The sequence below is a fragment of the Anabrus simplex genome, chromosome 1 (assembly GCF_040414725.1).
Source record: "Anabrus simplex isolate iqAnaSimp1 chromosome 1, ASM4041472v1, whole genome shotgun sequence".
In the NCBI taxonomy this organism is placed as follows: Eukaryota; Metazoa; Arthropoda; class Insecta; order Orthoptera; family Tettigoniidae; genus Anabrus; species Anabrus simplex.
Genome location: NC_090265.1, coordinates 1,698,808,781 through 1,698,828,186, shown reverse-complemented (window position 1 = coordinate 1,698,828,186; position 19,406 = coordinate 1,698,808,781). Strand labels below are relative to the sequence as shown.

General features: G+C 37.6%; 1 protein-coding gene across 1 annotated transcript in view; it reads right to left on the bottom strand.

The window, feature by feature from the left end:
- The window catches only part of LOC136863856 (serine-protein kinase ATM), a 570,640-nt gene that overhangs the window by 140,789 nt on the left and 410,445 nt on the right, over positions 1–19,406 (bottom strand). The gene's annotated exons all lie outside the window — the stretch shown is intronic.

Below are 19,406 nucleotides of genomic sequence, written 5' to 3'. Positions count from 1 at the left end.
CAGAAGATCAAACTCAACCTGTGATACTGGAGATGAATGGAAAGAACACCCTGGATGGCAAATATAACTAATTACCATGTCTATAACTAATAAGGATATGCTTTCCAGATCTGGAGAAAAGTCTTTAGAAGGAGCTACTGAAAGAAAGAGATCGGTTCATTTGACACTTTGTACAGGTACAACGTATTTATAGTAAATGTTTTGAATGAGCAAGTGGAGGGGAAGAGAGGAACAGGCAGATGAAGATTGCTATTTATTAGCCAAATCATTGATGATGTGAATGCAAAATCCTATAAGGAAATGAAACTACTAACAGAAGAAATGGGTGAGTGGAGAAGAGTTGCCGTCCACGAATCTTTGGATTGAGGAACCAAGAGGGGAGAAATGTTATTAGGTCTTAACTGAATGCTTTGTACCCTTTCAAGCCATAAGAATCATCATTTCTGCTAAGCTTTACAGCTGGATATTCAACATGTTCCTCTGTAATAACTAATTCTTCAAGACAATGCTTAAGTTGCAAATTTTTTGCAGGCTACAGCTCAGGAAGTAACTAGATATATTTTACCGGTACAGTGCTTTCCAGAATCCACCAGGTATAGGTACACATTTAAAATCGTTAAAAACTACAATGGAGAGATTTTCACTCCAAAGGTACCTTCAATGTTATCACCATATAGAGAGACTGCTGGAATAAAGATCCACCTCATAATGCCCACCTGTTTCGAGACTCAACAAGGAAGATTGAGGTACTTCATCTCCCCCGATGCAAATGGTCTACACTCAACCATAATCAAACAGGACAGGGATGTAAAGCTACACAGTGAAAAAAATGAGATTTCTGTAAAGTGCTACATGTGACTGGAGTGAATGAGCAGATGATGATGATACACATCATGAGGAACTGTCCACTTCATGCATCTGAAGGGGCTTACATGAAGTGAACTTGAGCACTGTGGGCTGGTTGCCAAATCAAGACATTTATTTGTAGATTTTTTTTTGCTAGTTGCTTTACGTCGCACCGACACAGATAGGTCTTATGGTGACGATGGGACAGGGAAGGGCTAGGAATGGGAAGGAAGCGGCCGTGGTGTGAAAATGGGAAACCACGGAAAACAATTTTCAGGGCCGCCGACAGTGTGGTTCGAACCTACTATCTCCCGAATACTGGATACTGGCCGCACTTAAGCGACTGCAGCTATCGAGCTCGGTATTTGCAGATTTACTCTACATTTATCTCGTATATTTTACTAAATAGCCATACTGTGACAACAACAACAACAACAACAACAATACTGATAATTAATTTTGTACCGGGAGGTACACCTCAACGCTGAGCATTCAAAACTAGCACCTAAATGAACTCCTCTATTGGTAAAACAGTGAAAATGAAACTACACCAACTTAGAACTTTACTCAGAAGATGTCACCACAAAAATATGATGTAATTTTGTTATTGTGCAGTTGCCTACACTGACTGAATTTATCCTTGTTTTGTTTGCCATTCATCAAGAGTTGGGACATTCTCCCATAGATGACACTACCAAAAAACTATGATCATGCACCCTGGTGCAAAGTGTAATCAATCAATCAATCAATCAATCAATCAATCAATCAATCAATCAATCAATCAATCAATCAATCAATCAATCAATCAATCAATCAATCAATCAATCAATCCTGATCTGCATTTAGGGCAGTCACCCAGGTGGCAGATTCCCTATCTGTTGCTTTCCTAGCCTTTTCCTAAATGATTTCAAAGAAATTGGAAATTTATTGAACATCTCCCTTTGTAAGTTATTCCAATCCCTAACTCCCCTTCCTATAAATGAATATTTGCCCCAGTTTGTCCTCTTGAATTCCAACTTTATCTTCATATTGTGATCTTTCCTACTTTTATAAACGCCATTCAAACTTATTCGTCTACTAATGTCATTCCACGCCATCTCTCCGCTGACAGCTCGGAACATACCACTTAATGGAAATTCTAAGTTTCCATGGAGGGAATTAGATTCTTTTCCACCAATAGAGCATATCAAAAATCAGATCAAAAATTAAATGGATGGCTTTTCCGGCATTTGCTCTATTAACCAGCGTTTCGTCTTAGGTCTGACACTAGACTCTTCAGAGTAGGATGTGTCAGACCCTACCCACTGACGCTGGGGTGTATGCAGGTGAACTTATCAGAAGCCGGAAAAGCCATCCATTTAATTTTTGATCTGATTTTTGATATGCTCTATTGGTGGAAAAGAATCTAATTCCCTCCATGGGAACTTAGAATTTCCATTTGGAATTGCTAGGCGGGCATTAATTCCATTGTGGAGTTTTATCTCCCGTATGCAGTTATCAGACTGTGCTTCATAAATAAGCTTCTGATAAGTTCACCTGCATACACCCCAGCGTCAGTGGGTAGGGTCTGACACATCCTACTCTGAAGAGTCTAGTGTCAGACCTAAGACGAAATGCTGGTTAATAGAGCAAATGCCGGAAAAGCCATCCATTTAATTTTTGATCTGACATACCACTTAGTTGAGCAGCTCTTCTTTTTTTTCTCAATTCTTCCCAACCCAAACATTGCAACATTTTTGTAACACTACTCTTTTGTCGGAAATCACCCAGAACAAATCGAGCTGCTTTTCTTTGGATTTTTTCCAGTTCTTGAATCAGGTAATCCTGGTGATGGTCCCATACACTGGAACCATACTCTAGTTGGGGTCTTACCAGAGACTCAAGAGTCTCTCCTTTACATCCTTACTACAACCCCTAAACACCCTCATAACCATGTGCAGAGATTTGTACTCTTTATTTACAATAATAAAATAATAAAATAATAGTAATAATAGTAATCCACCAGCTGTAATAATCACATAGCCACATTTCAGTAGAATTGTAGTGAAGATAAGGTATAATATATTAGATAGTATCTTGCCAGTTATATTCGTGTTTTTCTTCGTGTACGGCAATCCTTTCGATACTTAAGCATTTAACCAAACGCAGTGTAGTGTAGTGTACATACATTGTAGTATAGATACAGTACATTTAGATAGTGCCGTATCCTGCCTGCTATATTCGTGTGTTATTTTTCATGTGTATCTATTAGACCATAATACTAATAATAATTTGTCTAAGCATTTAGCTTTGTTGGTAATCTTTGAGTACAGTAGTTCTTACAAATTTCATTTCTGTTGTGCTTAGTTTAGTGACATACGGTTTGGTACCGGTATCGTAATTAGGATACGTCTGAATGTAGTTTAAAATTACTGTAGTGTACTGTACAGTAGTATACCAGTAATATCCTATTAGAATTTAGTGTGATTATTTTATTATTGTAAAATATTTGTGTAGTACTGGTGTAGTAGAGATATCCGTAGAAACTCTTACTAAAATACTGTTGTAGTAATTAGAATAGGCTTAATTGCAGTTTGGAATTGTGTAGTTCTTGTGTAGGCTATTACTTTCGATATTCAGTAATTAACAGCAGTTTTTATCCTGTCAGGGGTTGTAGGATAAAAAAAATAGAACACGACTAAGTAATATTGTAGTGTAGTCGTATATTACTTATCCTTTTTTGTTGTGTACTATCCCAGACAATATATCCCTCCGTTCATTAATTTTTTGCAAATAAGTTATTTTATTTTTAATTTCATTTCTTCCCCGTAAAGAATGGCTAAGGAGCGCGAGTGTACTTACTGTGGGTGTAGCGAGGCATTGAGGGGTATGAGGGAGGAGTTGGAAAGTTTGAGGGAGATAATTAGGATTCTCACAGAAGACAGGAAGGAAGATAGGACTCCCTCAAACAATGTACAGGTTACAGTAGCTGTACAAGAGGGAGGGGAAGGAAAGGGAGGAGTTGTAGAAGACAGGTGGTCTAATGTTCTAAGGGGAAGAAGATTGCAGGCTAAGGGCTCTATTCAGGATCAGAATTCAGGACAGGTGTCTGTGCAAAATCGGTACGAGTCACTCCAGGTAGAACAACAGAGGGAAGATGAGGGACAGGGAACTGTTGGTGAGATGTGTGGAAGTAGGAGGAAAGGAAAAGGTAGGAAAGGAAAACGTAGAGTAGAGGATAGGAAAAGACAGGTGGAACAGGGTCATGGGAAGGAGAAAAGGGAGGAGGAAGTAGCTTTTGCAGCTATCAGGAAAGATAAGGCTGACCAGGAGGGGAGGGGATCAAATGAGGTGGGTAGGGTTGAGGCTCTGGTCATGGGGGATTCCATCGTTAAGACACGTGGGGAAAGTGTGTGGAGGAAGGGGTACCAGGGTAAAGTGTTATCCAGGAATTAGATTGAGGCAGATGTTGAGGAAAGTAGAGGAGAGAGAGGAGGGGAAGGAGAAGGTGGTAGTGTTTCACGTTGGTACCAACAACGTAAGGCAAGCTGATATAAGTACCAACATAGTTGGAGATGTGTGGGATCTGGTAAATGCAGCACGGGTGAAGTTTAAGAAAGCGGAGATTGTTATTAGTGAAATACTGTGTAGAAGGGATACTGACTGGAGGGTGATTGGGGATTTAAATGAGACTATGGAGTGGGTATGTGGGAAACTGGGAGTGAAATTTCTAGATCCTAATGGGTGGGTAGGAGATAGGGATCTGCGCTCAGATGGCCTTCATTTAAACCGCAGTGGTACGTATAAGTTAGGAAATTTGTTTGGAAGGGTAATAGAGAGGTACATTCAGGGAAACGGGATGGCCTAGGGAGCGGTGATAAGGGAACAGGGAACTGGAAATCAAGTAGGGATGACATAAAATTGTTAGTGTTGAACTGTAGAAGTATTGTAAGGAAAGGAATAGAATTAAGTAATTTAATAGATATATATTTACCAGATATTGTAATAGGAGTTGAATCATGGCTGAGAAATGATATAATGGATGCAGAAATTTTCTCACGGCACTGGAGTGTGTTAAAAATTAAATAATTGAAAAAGAGGTTCAACCTATTCAATACATAAAAGAAAGGAATGTAGTGATTAAATTCTTATTTAATAGAGATTAGAAATCGGACCGGTTTCGACCCTAGTCCAGGTCATCGTCAGCCGTTCAAAACATAAAAAACAAGAAAAACAATGCATATGAAAAAGAATAAGTGAACTCTGAATCGGTATAAGATGAAATATAAATTGATGATGGGGGTAGAAATTGTGAGTCACTTGAAATAAAACAGTGTGTATCGTAGAGATAGGATAGGAAGGGTGGGAGGGGGAGTGTTCATTCTGGTGAGAGAAGAATTTGTAAGCTACGAAAAAGTTAAAGATGAGACACATGAAATTCTAGCTGTAAGGCTCATTTCTAAAGATAATAGGCAACTTGATATATTTGGAGTGTACAGATCGGGAAAAGGTAGCACTGACGCGGATTCGGAATTATTTGATAGGATAGTCAGCTATGTGGGAAACGACATGGAAAGAAATGTGATTGTAGCGGGAGATCTGAATTTGCCAGATGTCAATTGGGAAGGAAATGCAAACGACAGGAAGCATGACCAACAAATGGCAAATAAGTTAATATGGGAAGGACAGCTGATTCAGAAAGTGATGGAACCAACCAGAGGGAAAAATATCCTGGATGTCGTGCTGATAAAACCAGATGAGCTCTATAGGGAAACTGAAGTAATAGATGGTATTAGTGATCATTAAGCTGTTTTTGTGGTAGTTAAAAATAAATGTGATAGAAAGGAAGGTCTTAAAAGTAGGACTGTTAGGCAGTACCATATGGCTGATAAAGCAGGCATGAGGCAGTTTCTAAAAAGTAATTATGATTGGTGGAAAACGGTAAATAAAAATGTAAACAGACTCTGAGATGGGTTTAAAGAAATTGTTGAGGAATGCGAAAACAGGTTTGTACCATTAAGGGTGGTAAGGAATGGTAAAGACCCACCTTATTATAATAGAGAAATAAAGAGACTAAGAAGGAGGTGCAGACTGGAAAGAAATAGATTTAGAAATGGCTGTGGAAGTAAGGAGAATTTGAAGGAAACTAGAAAATTGAATCTAGCAAAGAAGGCAGCTAAGGATAACATGATGGCAAGCATAATTGGCAGTCATACAAATTTTAGTGAAAAATGGATAGGTATGTATAGGTATTTTAAGGCAAAAACAGGTTCCAAGAAGGACATTCCAGGAATAATTAATGAACAACGGGAGTGTGTATGTGAGGATCTTCAAAAGGCAGAAGTATTCAGTCAGCAGTGTGTAAAGATTGTTGGTTACAAGGAAAATATCGAGATAGAGCAGGAGACTAAGGCCAGAAGTAATAAAATTTACATATGATAACAATGACATTTACAATAAGATACAAAAGTTGAAAACTAGAAAAGCGGTTGGAATTGATCAGATTTCTGGGGATATACTAAAGACAATGGGTTGGGATATAGTACCATATCTGAAGTACTTATTTGATTATTGTTTGGTCGGAGGAGCTATACCAGATGAATGGAGAGTTGCTATAGTAGCCCCTGTGTATAAAGGAAAGGGTGATAGACATAAAGCTGAAAATTACAGGCCAGTAAGTTTGACATGCATTGTATGTAAGCTCCTAAATGGCCCTAAAGAGATCTCTGTTGAGGATGTAGGACAGAAAACAATAGAGGAAGATATCCCAATTACATGGACAGAAGTAGAGCAAGCTCTCCACAGGATGAGAAGGTAAGTCAGCAGGAGCTGATGAAATTACAGCTGACATGATTAAAGCTGCTGGTCCACCAGGAATACAGTGGCTGTATAGAGTTCTCAGAACAATATGGAAGGATAATGAAATACCTGAAGATTGGACAAAAGGGGTGATAGTTCCTATCTTTAAGAAAGGGAGTAGAAGGAAAAGTGAAAATTACAGAGGCATTACCCTCCTATCACACGGCCTTAAAATTATGGAGAAGATCATTGAAGCCAGAGTAAGGAATATACTAGAGCCTATCTTAGAAGAGGAACAACATGGTTTTAGGACTGGAAGAAGCACAACAGATCTGATACTTGCTTTGAGGATGTTGGCAGAGAAACACTGGGAAAGAGGAAAAGACCTAATTATTGTGTTTATGGACCTTGAAAAGGCGTATGATAATGTTCCTAGATCAACTATTTGGAAAAGTCTTAGAAAACTTGGTGTACCGGAGTACCTTATTAGGAAGATCCAAAGGCTATATAGTAATTGTAAAAACTGTGTCAGAATTGGAGATGGTCACTCTGAATGGTTCAATACAACCAAAGGAGTACAACAGGGAAGTGCCTTGTCACTACTTCTATTCATAGCAGTTATGGATACCATTTTAAAGGAACTAAAAAGAAAAGGTAATAAAGATCTTCAGGCTCTGCTGTTTGCAGACGATGTGGCAATATGGGATGAAACAGAGGAGGTTGTGAGTTTCACAAATAGGAAAAGTCCTCTCAGTTTTAATTACTGCGTTGATGGGGTGAAAGTTCCTTTTGGGGATCATTGTAAGTATCTAGGTGTTAATATAAGGAAAGGTCTTCATTGGGGTAATCACATAAATGGGATTGTAAATAAAGGGTACAGATCTCTGCACATGGTTATGAGGGTGTTTAGGGGTTGTAGTAAGGATGTAAAGGAGAGGGCATATAAGTCTCTGGTAAGACCCCAACTAGAGTATGGTTCCAGTGTATGGGACCCTCACCAGGATTACCTGATTCAAGAACTGGAAAAAATCCAAAGAAAAGCAGCTCGATTTGTTCTGGGTGATTTCCGACAAAAGAGTAGCGTTACAAAAATGTTGCAATGTTTGGGTTGGGAAGAATTGAGAGAAAGAAGAAGAGCTGCTCGACTAAGTGGTATGTTAGGCATAGATATCAAGGATAATTAAATAAAAAACCACCTATTCAATACTTTCCACGTTTAATGTGGTTATTATCTACATGATTTTATGTAGACTCATTTGGTCAGGTACATGTTTCACCCATTATTTTGGGCATCTAATAGTGACGAGATCTTGGAGTCCCTAAACAAAATTGACCCCAATGTTAAGTTTACTAAAGAGGATGAGGTTAGGAACTCATTAAACTTTTTGGACTTAACTATTACACGCGGACATAATACCTTCGATTTTCGAATATACAGGAAACCTACACACTCTCCCTTAACTATTATGAATTCATCCATACACCCCAAGTCCCAAAAACAAGCCTCTTTCTATAATTTAATTTATAGAGCTTTAAAAATTCCTCTTTCTCCCAACAATTTAAAAATTGAACTGAAGTACATAAGGAATCTTGCTCAACTGAACGGGTTTAAAATAGATATGGTCAACCGTTTGATTAATAAAATCAAAATTAAATTGTCCACTAACCTCGTCCCAGAAAAACCTAAAAAAACCAGTTTCGCCACATTTACATATAACAACCCAGCCGTCCACCAGATCGCAAATACTTTAAAGAAGCACAATATCAATATAGCCTTCAGGACAGTTAACACTAATCGAAACATGTTTTTTAACCACAACAAGGTCAATCACAATAGCAACCATTATTCAAGGTCCGGCATATATAAACTAACATGTACACAATGTGGTTTTTCTTATATCGGACAGACTGGCCGCAGCTTTAACACGAGATATCTGGAACATTATAACGCTCAAAAACACAATAAGTACTCAGCGATGAGCCAACATATGAGAGAAACGGGCCATCACTTTACATCCATAGAGAAAGATCTTACCATCATTAGAAGCATAGGTAAAGGGAAATTAATGAATGAACTGGAAAACCTACACATCTTTTTAGACCAAACCTACAATAAAAATAAAAATCTCAACGACGTCAATGAAATTAAAAATCCTTTGTACGAATTAACACCTAGATTAATTAATATCGTGAATTCAGATCAAAACAAAATCCCTCATTTATTTAAATCTCCACACTCAAATGCTTCATCCATCATGCCAAAAGTTAAACCCGCCCATATTGCTTCTAGAAACTCCCCTCCAGCAACAGCACACACGCCCATAGACCAGCCTACCCCCACTCTCCCTCCATGCCCCGCCCCTCCATTACCGCACCATTACAACACCAGGAGTAGAAATGGTGACAAGACAGGCGCTGCCGGAACAGACAGATCCATCTAGTATTAACTGTACAAGTAAGTCATTCTACAGTTAAGAGGGTTTAATTTAATTTAATACATTTTATCACAACGCGTGCTCAAAAAATTTTTAATTCAAAATTATTTTCTACTTCATTACAGACCAAGCAACACATCAACGGGAACAATTTTCACACAAGACTGTATCAAGTGTCTAGGATGTCTCTTCCCAATTAAGCAGCAGCCTAAAACTATGAAACAGCTAAATATTGTACTCTTGTCAATTCCTTGACGTTACATGAGACCCAAAGTCAAGTCGCTAACAGTTTCATTCACAACGTTTTTGACCAGTCTACCTACAACAATCGGCTTTTGAATCTCCACTTGTACACGACAACACATTTAAATATTAGTTACGTCAAGAACATGAAAATGAAAATCGTGGGTCAAACAAGCTCCAGTTTTAATATCACCCCTTCTCAAGAAGAAAAAAGAAGATCCGTTTCATTTTATTTTTAGTTTTGAACATTTTAAGTTAACCAGAACTGCCAAGTTAAAACACATTCAATTTAAATTTATTTTTCAATCTTGACCAACCTACAATCAGTTCAAATCTCCACTTATTGTTGACGACACATCCTGTCACCAGACACGATACGTCAAGTACTTAATATGATATAGGGGTCACATAAACCCCGATTTGCAATCCTCTTCACCGAAAAGAAGATCCATTTTAGTTTTGGACATTTTCCATATTAAATAGATTAGGACCAAAAAACTTTACTGTATTGACTTATGTTTGTATATATTGTATATAATGTATATGATGTATATAGTGTATATATTAGTATGTTTATATTAGTTAAAAAGGTCCCAAACCTTGACCTAAAGGTTGTTTACAGGCTGAAGATGCCCAAAATAATGGGTGAAACATGTACCTGACCAAATGAGTCTACATAAAATCATGTAGATAATAACCACATTAAACGTGGAAGTATTGAATAGGTGGTTTTTTATTTAATTATCCTTGATATCTATGCCTAACGTCATCTTCAATACGGAACAATAATGAGAGTTGTTACTTGTAATTTGGTAGCCAACCAGGCAAAATACCGTTTAAATAGGTACTTCAACCTTAAGGTCAAGATTTGTAAACTAACTAAAGACATAGCCTTTCTAAAACAGTGTCTAGAACTAAAATTGATCCCAAAATTTTTGAAACCTACACAGCGAAAAAACTTATCTAACCAAAGTTTGATTAGAGTTCAAAACAAGGTCAACGACATTTGGTTAAGAAATGAAATTAAAGCGTCATATAAAAAGAAGTCGCTTTTAAATCTGCAGTTATATAGAGTTCATTTAGCGTTAGCTCAGGCTTTACATCCGTTAGAATGGAACTCTTTCCAGCTACATGTGGACAATAAACTGATTGCTTTATTGGATAGGAAGCAAGTTACTCTCGACAAGAAACTATCTCAATTAAAAGCATCCCAATCACGATTACCAAAACGCAGTTCAGACACGCAAAAAGCGGCTCCCTCACAGAACAATACACCCACAGTAGTTAATTTGACAGACGTACAGTTCTCTGAAGAAGAAATGGGGATCTTGAATAAAGGCTTAAAACATAACTGGCCTAGCAAGAAAAAAGAAACAGATATTATCAACACAGTAGCTGAGATCGAGGCTAACATTTCTAAACTCCCTTTAGAAACACAAAATGATACCAGATTTGAGGTAAAAAAGAAACTACCAAAACTAGCGGAAGAAATAAACGCATATTCAAATTTCGACCACAAAAAATTGATCCAGAACGTAAAAAAGAAAATAGACGACAACAACATTATTGTCACAAAAGCGGACAAAGGAGGATCCACAGTTCTCCTAGATCAAAACACATACATTCAAAAAACAGAAGACTTTTTTAAGGACAAAATATACACAATAGTCAACAAAGATCCAACCACGAGAATTCAGCGAAATCTAAAAACTCTAATAAGAAGTTCTAACTTTCTTTTCAATGAACAAGAACAACAAAAACTTTTTAACATGAACCCTAGTATTCCGACAGCCAGAGCCTTACCAAAGATTCATAAGAAGGACATTCCAATACGCCCTATCATAAACTGTAGAAACAGCCCCACCTATAAAGTATCAAAATTCATTCACGGCTTTCTAAAAAAACATTACGTATTCAATAATAAACACCCTTTAAAAAATTCATTCACTTTTTGCGAAATTTTAAACAAGTTTAAGCTGCGCCCCAATCACTCAATGTGCTCCTATGACGTCGTAAATATGTACCCAAACATCCCTACCAAAGAAACTGTAAGAATTATCAGTGATAATATCAATAAACACAGCGGCCTTAGTAAGATGGAAATTGAAGAATTCATGAAGATATTAAATTTTGTCTTAAGCAACAACTTTTTCTCTTTCAATGGAAAGTTTTACCAACAAAAAGGCTTAGCGATGGGCGACCCTCTTTCTGGCATCTTAGCAGACATTTATATGGACACAATAGAACACACAAAAATTATAACACAAATAAAAGGCGTATGTTTATGGCTGAGATTTGTAGACGATACCTTCATAATTTTCGACAAAAATGTCACTAATAGTGACGAGATCTTGGAGTCCCTAAACAAAATTGACCCCAATGTTAAGTTTACTAAAGAGGATGAGGTTAGGAACTCATTAAACTTTTTGGACTTAACTATTACACGCGGACATAATACCTTCGATTTTCGAATATACAGGAAACCTACACACTCTCCCTTAACTATTATGAATTCATCCATACACCCCAAGTCCCAAAAACAAGCCTCTTTCTATAATTTAATTTATAGAGCTTTAAAAATTCCTCTTTCTCCCAACAATTTAAAAATTGAACTGAAGTACATAAGGAATCTTGCTCAACTGAACGGGTTTAAAATAGATATGGTCAACCGTTTGATTAATAAAATCAAAATTAAATTGTCCACTAACCTCGTCCCAGAAAAACCTAAAAAAACCAGTTTCGCCACATTTACATATAACAACCCAGCCGTCCACCAGATCGCAAATACTTTAAAGAAGCACAATATCAATATAGCCTTCAGGACAGTTAACACTAATCGAAACATGTTTTTTAACCACAACAAGGTCAATCACAATAGCAACCATTATTCAAGGTCCGGCATATATAAACTAACATGTACACAATGTGGTTTTTCTTATATCGGACAGACTGGCCGCAGCTTTAACACGAGATATCTGGAACATTATAACGCTCAAAAACACAATAAGTACTCAGCGATGAGCCAACATATGAGAGAAACGGGCCATCACTTTACATCCATAGAGAAAGATCTTACCATCATTAGAAGCATAGGTAAAGGGAAATTAATGAATGAACTGGAAAACCTACACATCTTTTTAGACCAAACCTACAATAAAAATAAAAATCTCAACGACGTCAATGAAATTAAAAATCCTTTGTACGAATTAACACCTAGATTAATTAATATCGTGAATTCAGATCAAAACAAAATCCCTCATTTATTTAAATCTCCACACTCAAATGCTTCATCCATCATGCCAAAAGTTAAACCCGCCCATATTGCTTCTAGAAACTCCCCTCCAGCAACAGCACACACGCCCATAGACCAGCCTACCCCCACTCTCCCTCCATGCCCCGCCCCTCCATTACCGCACCATTACAACACCAGGAGTAGAAATGGTGACAAGACAGGCGCTGCCGGAACAGACAGATCCATCTAGTATTAACTGAACAAGTAAGTCATTTTACAGTTAAGAGGGTTTAATTTAATTTAATACATTTTATCACAACGCGTGCTCAAAAAATTTTTAATTCAAAATTATTTTCTACTTCATTACAGACCAAGCAACACATCAACGGGAACAATTTTCACACAAGACTGTATCAAGTGTCTAGGATGTCTCTTCCCAATTAAGCAGCAGCCTAAAACTATGAAACAGCTAAATATTGTACTCTTGTCAATTCCTTGACGTTACATGAGACCCAAAGTCAAGTCGCTAACAGTTTCATTCACAACGTTTTTGACCAGTCTACCTACAACAATCGGCTTTTGAATCTCCACTTGTACACGACAACACATTTAAATATTAGTTACGTCAAGAACATGAAAATGAAAATCGTGGGTCAAACAAGCTCCAGTTTTAATATCACCCCTTCTCAAGAAGAAAAAAGAAGATCCGTTTCATTTTATTTTTAGTTTTGAACATTTTAAGTTAACCAGAACTGCCAAGTTAAAACACATTCAATTTAAATTTATTTTTCAATCTTGACCAACCTACAATCAGTTCAAATCTCCACTTATTGTTGACGACACATCCTGTCACCAGACACGATACGTCAAGTACTTAATATGATATAGGGGTCACATAAACCCCGATTTGCAATCCTCTTCACCGAAAAGAAGATCCATTTTAGTTTTGGACATTTTCCATATTAAATAGATTAGGACCAAAAAACTTTACTGTATTGACTTATGTTTGTATATATTGTATATAATGTATATGATGTATATAGTGTATATATTAGTATGTTTATATTAGTTAAAAAGGTCCCAAACCTTGACCTAAAGGTTGTTTACAGGCTGAAGATGCCCAAAATAATGGGTGAAACATGTACCTGACCAAATGAGTCTACATAAAATCATGTAGATAATAACCACATTAAACGTGGAAAGTATTGAATAGGTGGTTTTTTATTTAATTATCCTTGATATCTATGCCTAACGTCATCTTCAATACGGAACAATAATGAGAGTTGTTACTTGTAAGTGGTATGTTCCGAGGTGTCAGCGGAGAGTTGGCGTGGAATGACATTAGTAGACGAATAAGTTTGAATGGCGTTTATAAAAGTAGGAAAGATCACAATATGAAGATAAAGTTGGAATTCAAGAGGACAAACTGGGGCAAATATTCATTTATAGGAAGGGGAGTTAGGGATTGGAATAACTTACCAAGGGAGACGTTCAATAAATTTCCAATTTCTTTGAAATCATTTAGGAAAAGGCTAGGAAAGCAACAGATAGGGAATCTAGGATGTACAATATTATAGGGCAGGATCCACCTTTCAATACTCCGTAATAAGATGGTAAAAAATAGTTACAACCTGTTTAATGGGACCGGTTTCAACACATTTTAAGTGTCATCATCAGCCAATTAGCGAAGATCTTAAAATAACTAGCACATTGAATACAGGCAAAAAATTAACATTGTATCATAATGTAGCAATTCAGTAAATGTTCAAAACACAATAATCACAGTCAAGAGAGTAAACAGAACGTCACTATCTTGCGCCGAAAACAAATATAGCTATTCAATACGGAACAATAATGAAGTTTTTAACTTTAAATGATAGGGAATCTGCCACCTGGGCGACTGCCCTAAATGCAGATCAGTATTGATTGAGTGATTGTATCCCATTTATGTGATTAACCCAATGATGAAGATCTTGCCGTATATTAACACCCAGATACTTACAATGATCCCCAAAAGGAACTTTCACCCCATCAATGCAGTAATTAAAACTGAGAGGACTTTTCCTATTTGTGAAACTCACAACCTGACTTTTAACCCCGTTTATTAACATACCATTGCCTGCTGTCCATCTCACAACATTTTCGAGGTCACGTTGCAGTTGCTCACAATCTTGTAACTTATTTATCACTCTATAGAGAATAACATCATCCGCAAAAAGCCTTACCTCCGATTCCACTCCTTTACTCACATCATTTATATATATAAGAAAACATAAAGGTCCGATAATACTGCCTTGAGGAATTCCCCTCTTAATTTTTACAGGGTCAGATAAAGCTTCACCTAATCTAATTCTCTGAGTTCTATTTTCTACAAATATAGCAACCCATTCAGTCTCTCTTTTGTCTAGTCCAATTGCACTCATTTTTGCCAGTAGTCTCCCATGATCCACCCTATCAAATGCTTTAGACAGGTCAATCGCGATACAGTCCATTTGACCTCCAGAATCCAAGATATCTGCTATATCTTGCTGGAATCCTACAAGTTGAGCTTCAGTGGAATAACCTTTCCTAAAACCGAACTGCGTTCTATCGAACCAGTTATTAATTTCACAAACATGTCTAATATAATCAGAAAGAATGCCTTCCCAAAGCTTACATACAAAGCATGTCAAACTTACTGGCCTGTAATTTTCAGCTTTATGTCCATCACCCTTTCCTTTATACACAGGGGCTACTATAGCAACTCTCCATTCATCTGGTATAGCTCCTCTGACCAAACAATAATCAAATAAGTACTTCAGATATGGTACTATATCCCAACCCATTGTCTTTAGTATATCCCCAGAAATCTGATCAATTCCAGCCGCTTTTCTAGTTTTCAACTTTTGTATCTTATTGTAAATGTCATAGTTATCATACGTAAATTTTATTACTTCTTTGGCCTTAGTCTCCTCCTCTATCTCGACATTATCCTTGTAACCAACAATCTTTACATTCTGCTGACTGAATACTTCTGCCTTTTGAAGATCCTCATATACACACTCCCCTTGTTCATTAATTATTCCTGGAAATTATAATTTAAAGAAGTTTTGTATCTATATGTTTTTGTAACTGAATGATGTTCACTTATTTTTGGGTTGGCAATATTTCCTTTTTATTTCTGCTAGTTTTGAATCTAGCCAATCCCTAATTTCTGTAATTAATTTTCCACCTATCACCGGCTTCTTCTTCAATTATTTTCTCGTTTCTTGGCCAACTGATCGTCACCTTATTGTGTGTGTGTCTCAAAACAGGAGGCGGGCAGCCTCTTATCGGTCAGCAGTACATCTACAAGGTAATGGCCACATAACATCTTTCTTTCTTGCTAACTCCGCAGTTTAACCTGAGGGAAAGGTCCGAATTGTTAACTATGTAACCTACTTTTCTAAAAATGTAACTTTCTGCCGGCTAATGTAAAAGCTTCATAAAATCGTTAACTGTAAATCAGGGATAGAGAGTGATGTACCCTCTCGAGCTCCCCTTCATCTTGGTTTGAAGTGACTACGTTTCATAACTGTTTTTCATTCTGTAATGTGGTAATGTAATTTCTATACAAGTCAGTAGTTTGGGAATAGCCGCTGATTCATCGGCCTAGAGCCCTTTAGGTTTTTAGTGTTTATGATCTTGGAGTGCAGGGTATGCCTCCATTCAGTTTGTGTTTGGGCCAGTTAATTAACCTGTTCCTCTCCTATGAAGGCCCCCGTAGGTTGGGTATTAAATACCCCTGTATTAATCAGTTTTCATATCGCAAGTTGTGCCTTGAGAGGCCGGTGGTTGTAAGTTGATGTTGCCGTGAGTAGGTAGTAAGAAACTGTGAACCTGTTAACTCCTTTCCAAAATTTTGTAAAGAGTGCCTCTGGAAGGCTAGATATTAGATTTTGGAGAGCAAGTGCTATTGAATTAGGGGATTTCTGTCCCTGAATAATTTGTGCTCTTTTGTAAATTTGAACTTGTAGCTCAGGAATTGTAAAACTAGGGGCTTCAAGTCCAAAGTTTCAAGGTTCTGAATTTTGGACTTTTTCCCAATCTTGTTTAATGATTGCTACTTGTACCTGTAATATTGTCATGAAAAAATTGTTAAGTTTTAAGTTCTGAAAATATAACCAACAGTTTAAGTTTTAAATTCTATTCTTGACATTGTAGTTAGATCCATTCACCCCGGCACCTTCTTTAACCTCTTTCTGCTCCACGGGTATCTCCTAACAAATTTTAAGCAAGAGAAGTAACTGCAAGTCTGGTCTCCAAGACAGAATAATCTTCAGTGTACCCCATCAGCAAATCCAAACATTATTGTGTCATCCACTACACATAAAATTTGGTCTTGTGAAGACCTTTGTGAAGGTCTTGGACAGAAATAGAGATTTTTTGTTTGTATGTCAGAAGCCAGCCTAATTATGGGACTTCTAATAAGGAAACTCTTCCTCGACAAGAACTTTGAGGTAAAAATAATAAATCTGGAAATTGTCAAGAACTGGTACTAGAACTCTTCAATCAATCACCACTGATCTGCATTTAGGGCAGTCGCCCAGGTGGCAGATTCCCTATCTGTTGTTTTCCCAGCCTTTTCATAAATGATCACAAAGAAATTGGAAATTTATTGAACATCTCCTTTGGTAAGTTATTCCAATCCCTAACTCCTCTACCTATAAACGAATATTTGTCCCAATTTGTCCTCCTGTATTCCAGCTTTATCTTCATATTGTAATCTTTCCTACTTTTCACTCAAACATATTCGTCTACTGATGTCATTCCACGCCATCTGTCCACTGACAGCTCGGAACATACCACTTATAATACCAATATAAATGGTCCGTTATAGGACATTATAAATTTTCCAGCTAACTCATTCCTGGTTGCCAGCATTTCGTCCTGGTGTGCTAGGTTGGGCTCATCAGTTGGTACCTAGCACACCTACCAAGATGCTAGCTAGTGCATACCGTGGAGGCCACTACATAGGCTACTTGGAGACACCGGCAGTGCCAATGCACTATGAGCGAATTTGTCTCCTTACCAAAAATTGATGTCCGCTTGGCCATCAGATGATATAGATGTTGATTCCCATACGGAATCTGAAATATTTGTCCCAAATGAGTAAATTTATAATACCAGTATAAATGGTCCGTTATTGGACATTATAAATTTTCCAGCTAACTCATTCCTGGTAGGCAGCGTTTTGCCCTCGTGTGCTTTAAATGTTGTTTTGTTCAGAAAATCAAACACCGAGCTGGGTATTTTATAACATATAATTGATATAAATATGATAAAATCATATTTTGATTATTTCCAACAGTTGTAGCAGCTGAGGATCATAAAGCTATAAATTTTCCCTATGGGAATCAACATCTATATCATCTGATGGCCAAGCAAGCATCAGTTTTTGGTAAGGAGACAAAGTCTCTCATAGTGAATTGGCACTGCCGGTGGCTCCAAGTAGCCTACACAGTGGCCTCCACGGTATGCACGGCAGCATCTTGGTAGGTGTGCTAGGTACCAACTGATGAGCCCAACCTAGCACACGAGGGCAAAATGCTGGCAACCAGGAATGAGATACCTGGAAAATTTATAATGTCCAATAACTGACCATTTATATTGGTATTATAAATTTACTCATTCGGGACAAATATTTAAGATTCCCTATGGGAATCAACATCTATATCATCTGATGGCCAAGCAGGCATCAATTTTTGGTAAGGAGACAAAGTCTCTCATAGTGCATTGGCACTGCTAGTGGCTCCAAGTAGCCTACACGGTGGCCTCCACGGTATGAACTAGCCAGTGTCTTAGTGATGGGACATTCGATTCATTTTACTGAATCGATTCATTTGATTCCGTTCACGTTACTGAATCGATTCAGTGATCCGATTCACGGCTCATTGGTCACCGCTCCTACTGCATCTGTGTAGTATGTGCTGGTAAGAGAGCAGCAACAGCATTCAGTGCTCGCAGTTGCCATCTGGTCTTCATACTATGAACTCCTTTCTTAGAAAATTGCCAGTTACTCTAATACATCGAAGGTTTCCAGCGACGCAGGGTGGGAAAGGTTAGGATTAGGAAGGTAGCAGCCATGGCCTGAATTAAGGTACAGTCCCAGCATTTCCTGGTGTGAAAATGGGGAAACTACGGAAAACCATCTTAACGGCTGCCGATGGTGGGATTCGAACCCACCATCCCCCGAATGCAAGCGCATAGCCACGCGATATTAACCGCACGACAACTCGCTCAGTCATTTTTGAAAATATGTATTTTTCAATCAGCTGAGGATTTTTTTAATCGTCATATTTTGTATAGGCTACTCGAGATGTACAGTAGCCCGCTGGTTTTCTGATTCAACATACTGTTATTGCGTCTGTCCACATATGATTGAAGTCTTGTGCAACGATGTGACATATGAACTGAGAGAATACTGAACCGTTCTTCCCAATATAAAACAGGTACTTTTGAGTGGTCATGAGCATGAATCATAGTCATAGGGCAGGTTAGAGTCGAGTTCAATTGTCAAATGTCAACTAAGTTATAATACTAAGATTCATTATACTTATAAACAGTATAACCTAATAGCCTACCTACTTACTAGCTACTTCAGAATTATGTTGTGACTACCTTTTTAACACTGCAAATAAATCCATCTATTATTTAAACCTCCATGTAAGAAGAAGACAGTGAATGCAAATGAGTATTATTTCCAAAAGAGCTGAGCTCGAGAGTCCATTATAGCATACGATTCTTTCATTGTAGCTTGGCTCACTGTATGTCTCGCTGCAGTGAGCCGATAAGGAGCCGTGTGTATCTTGTGTCTCACTGAGCCGACTCGTTCACGATTCTTTCAGTGTGCC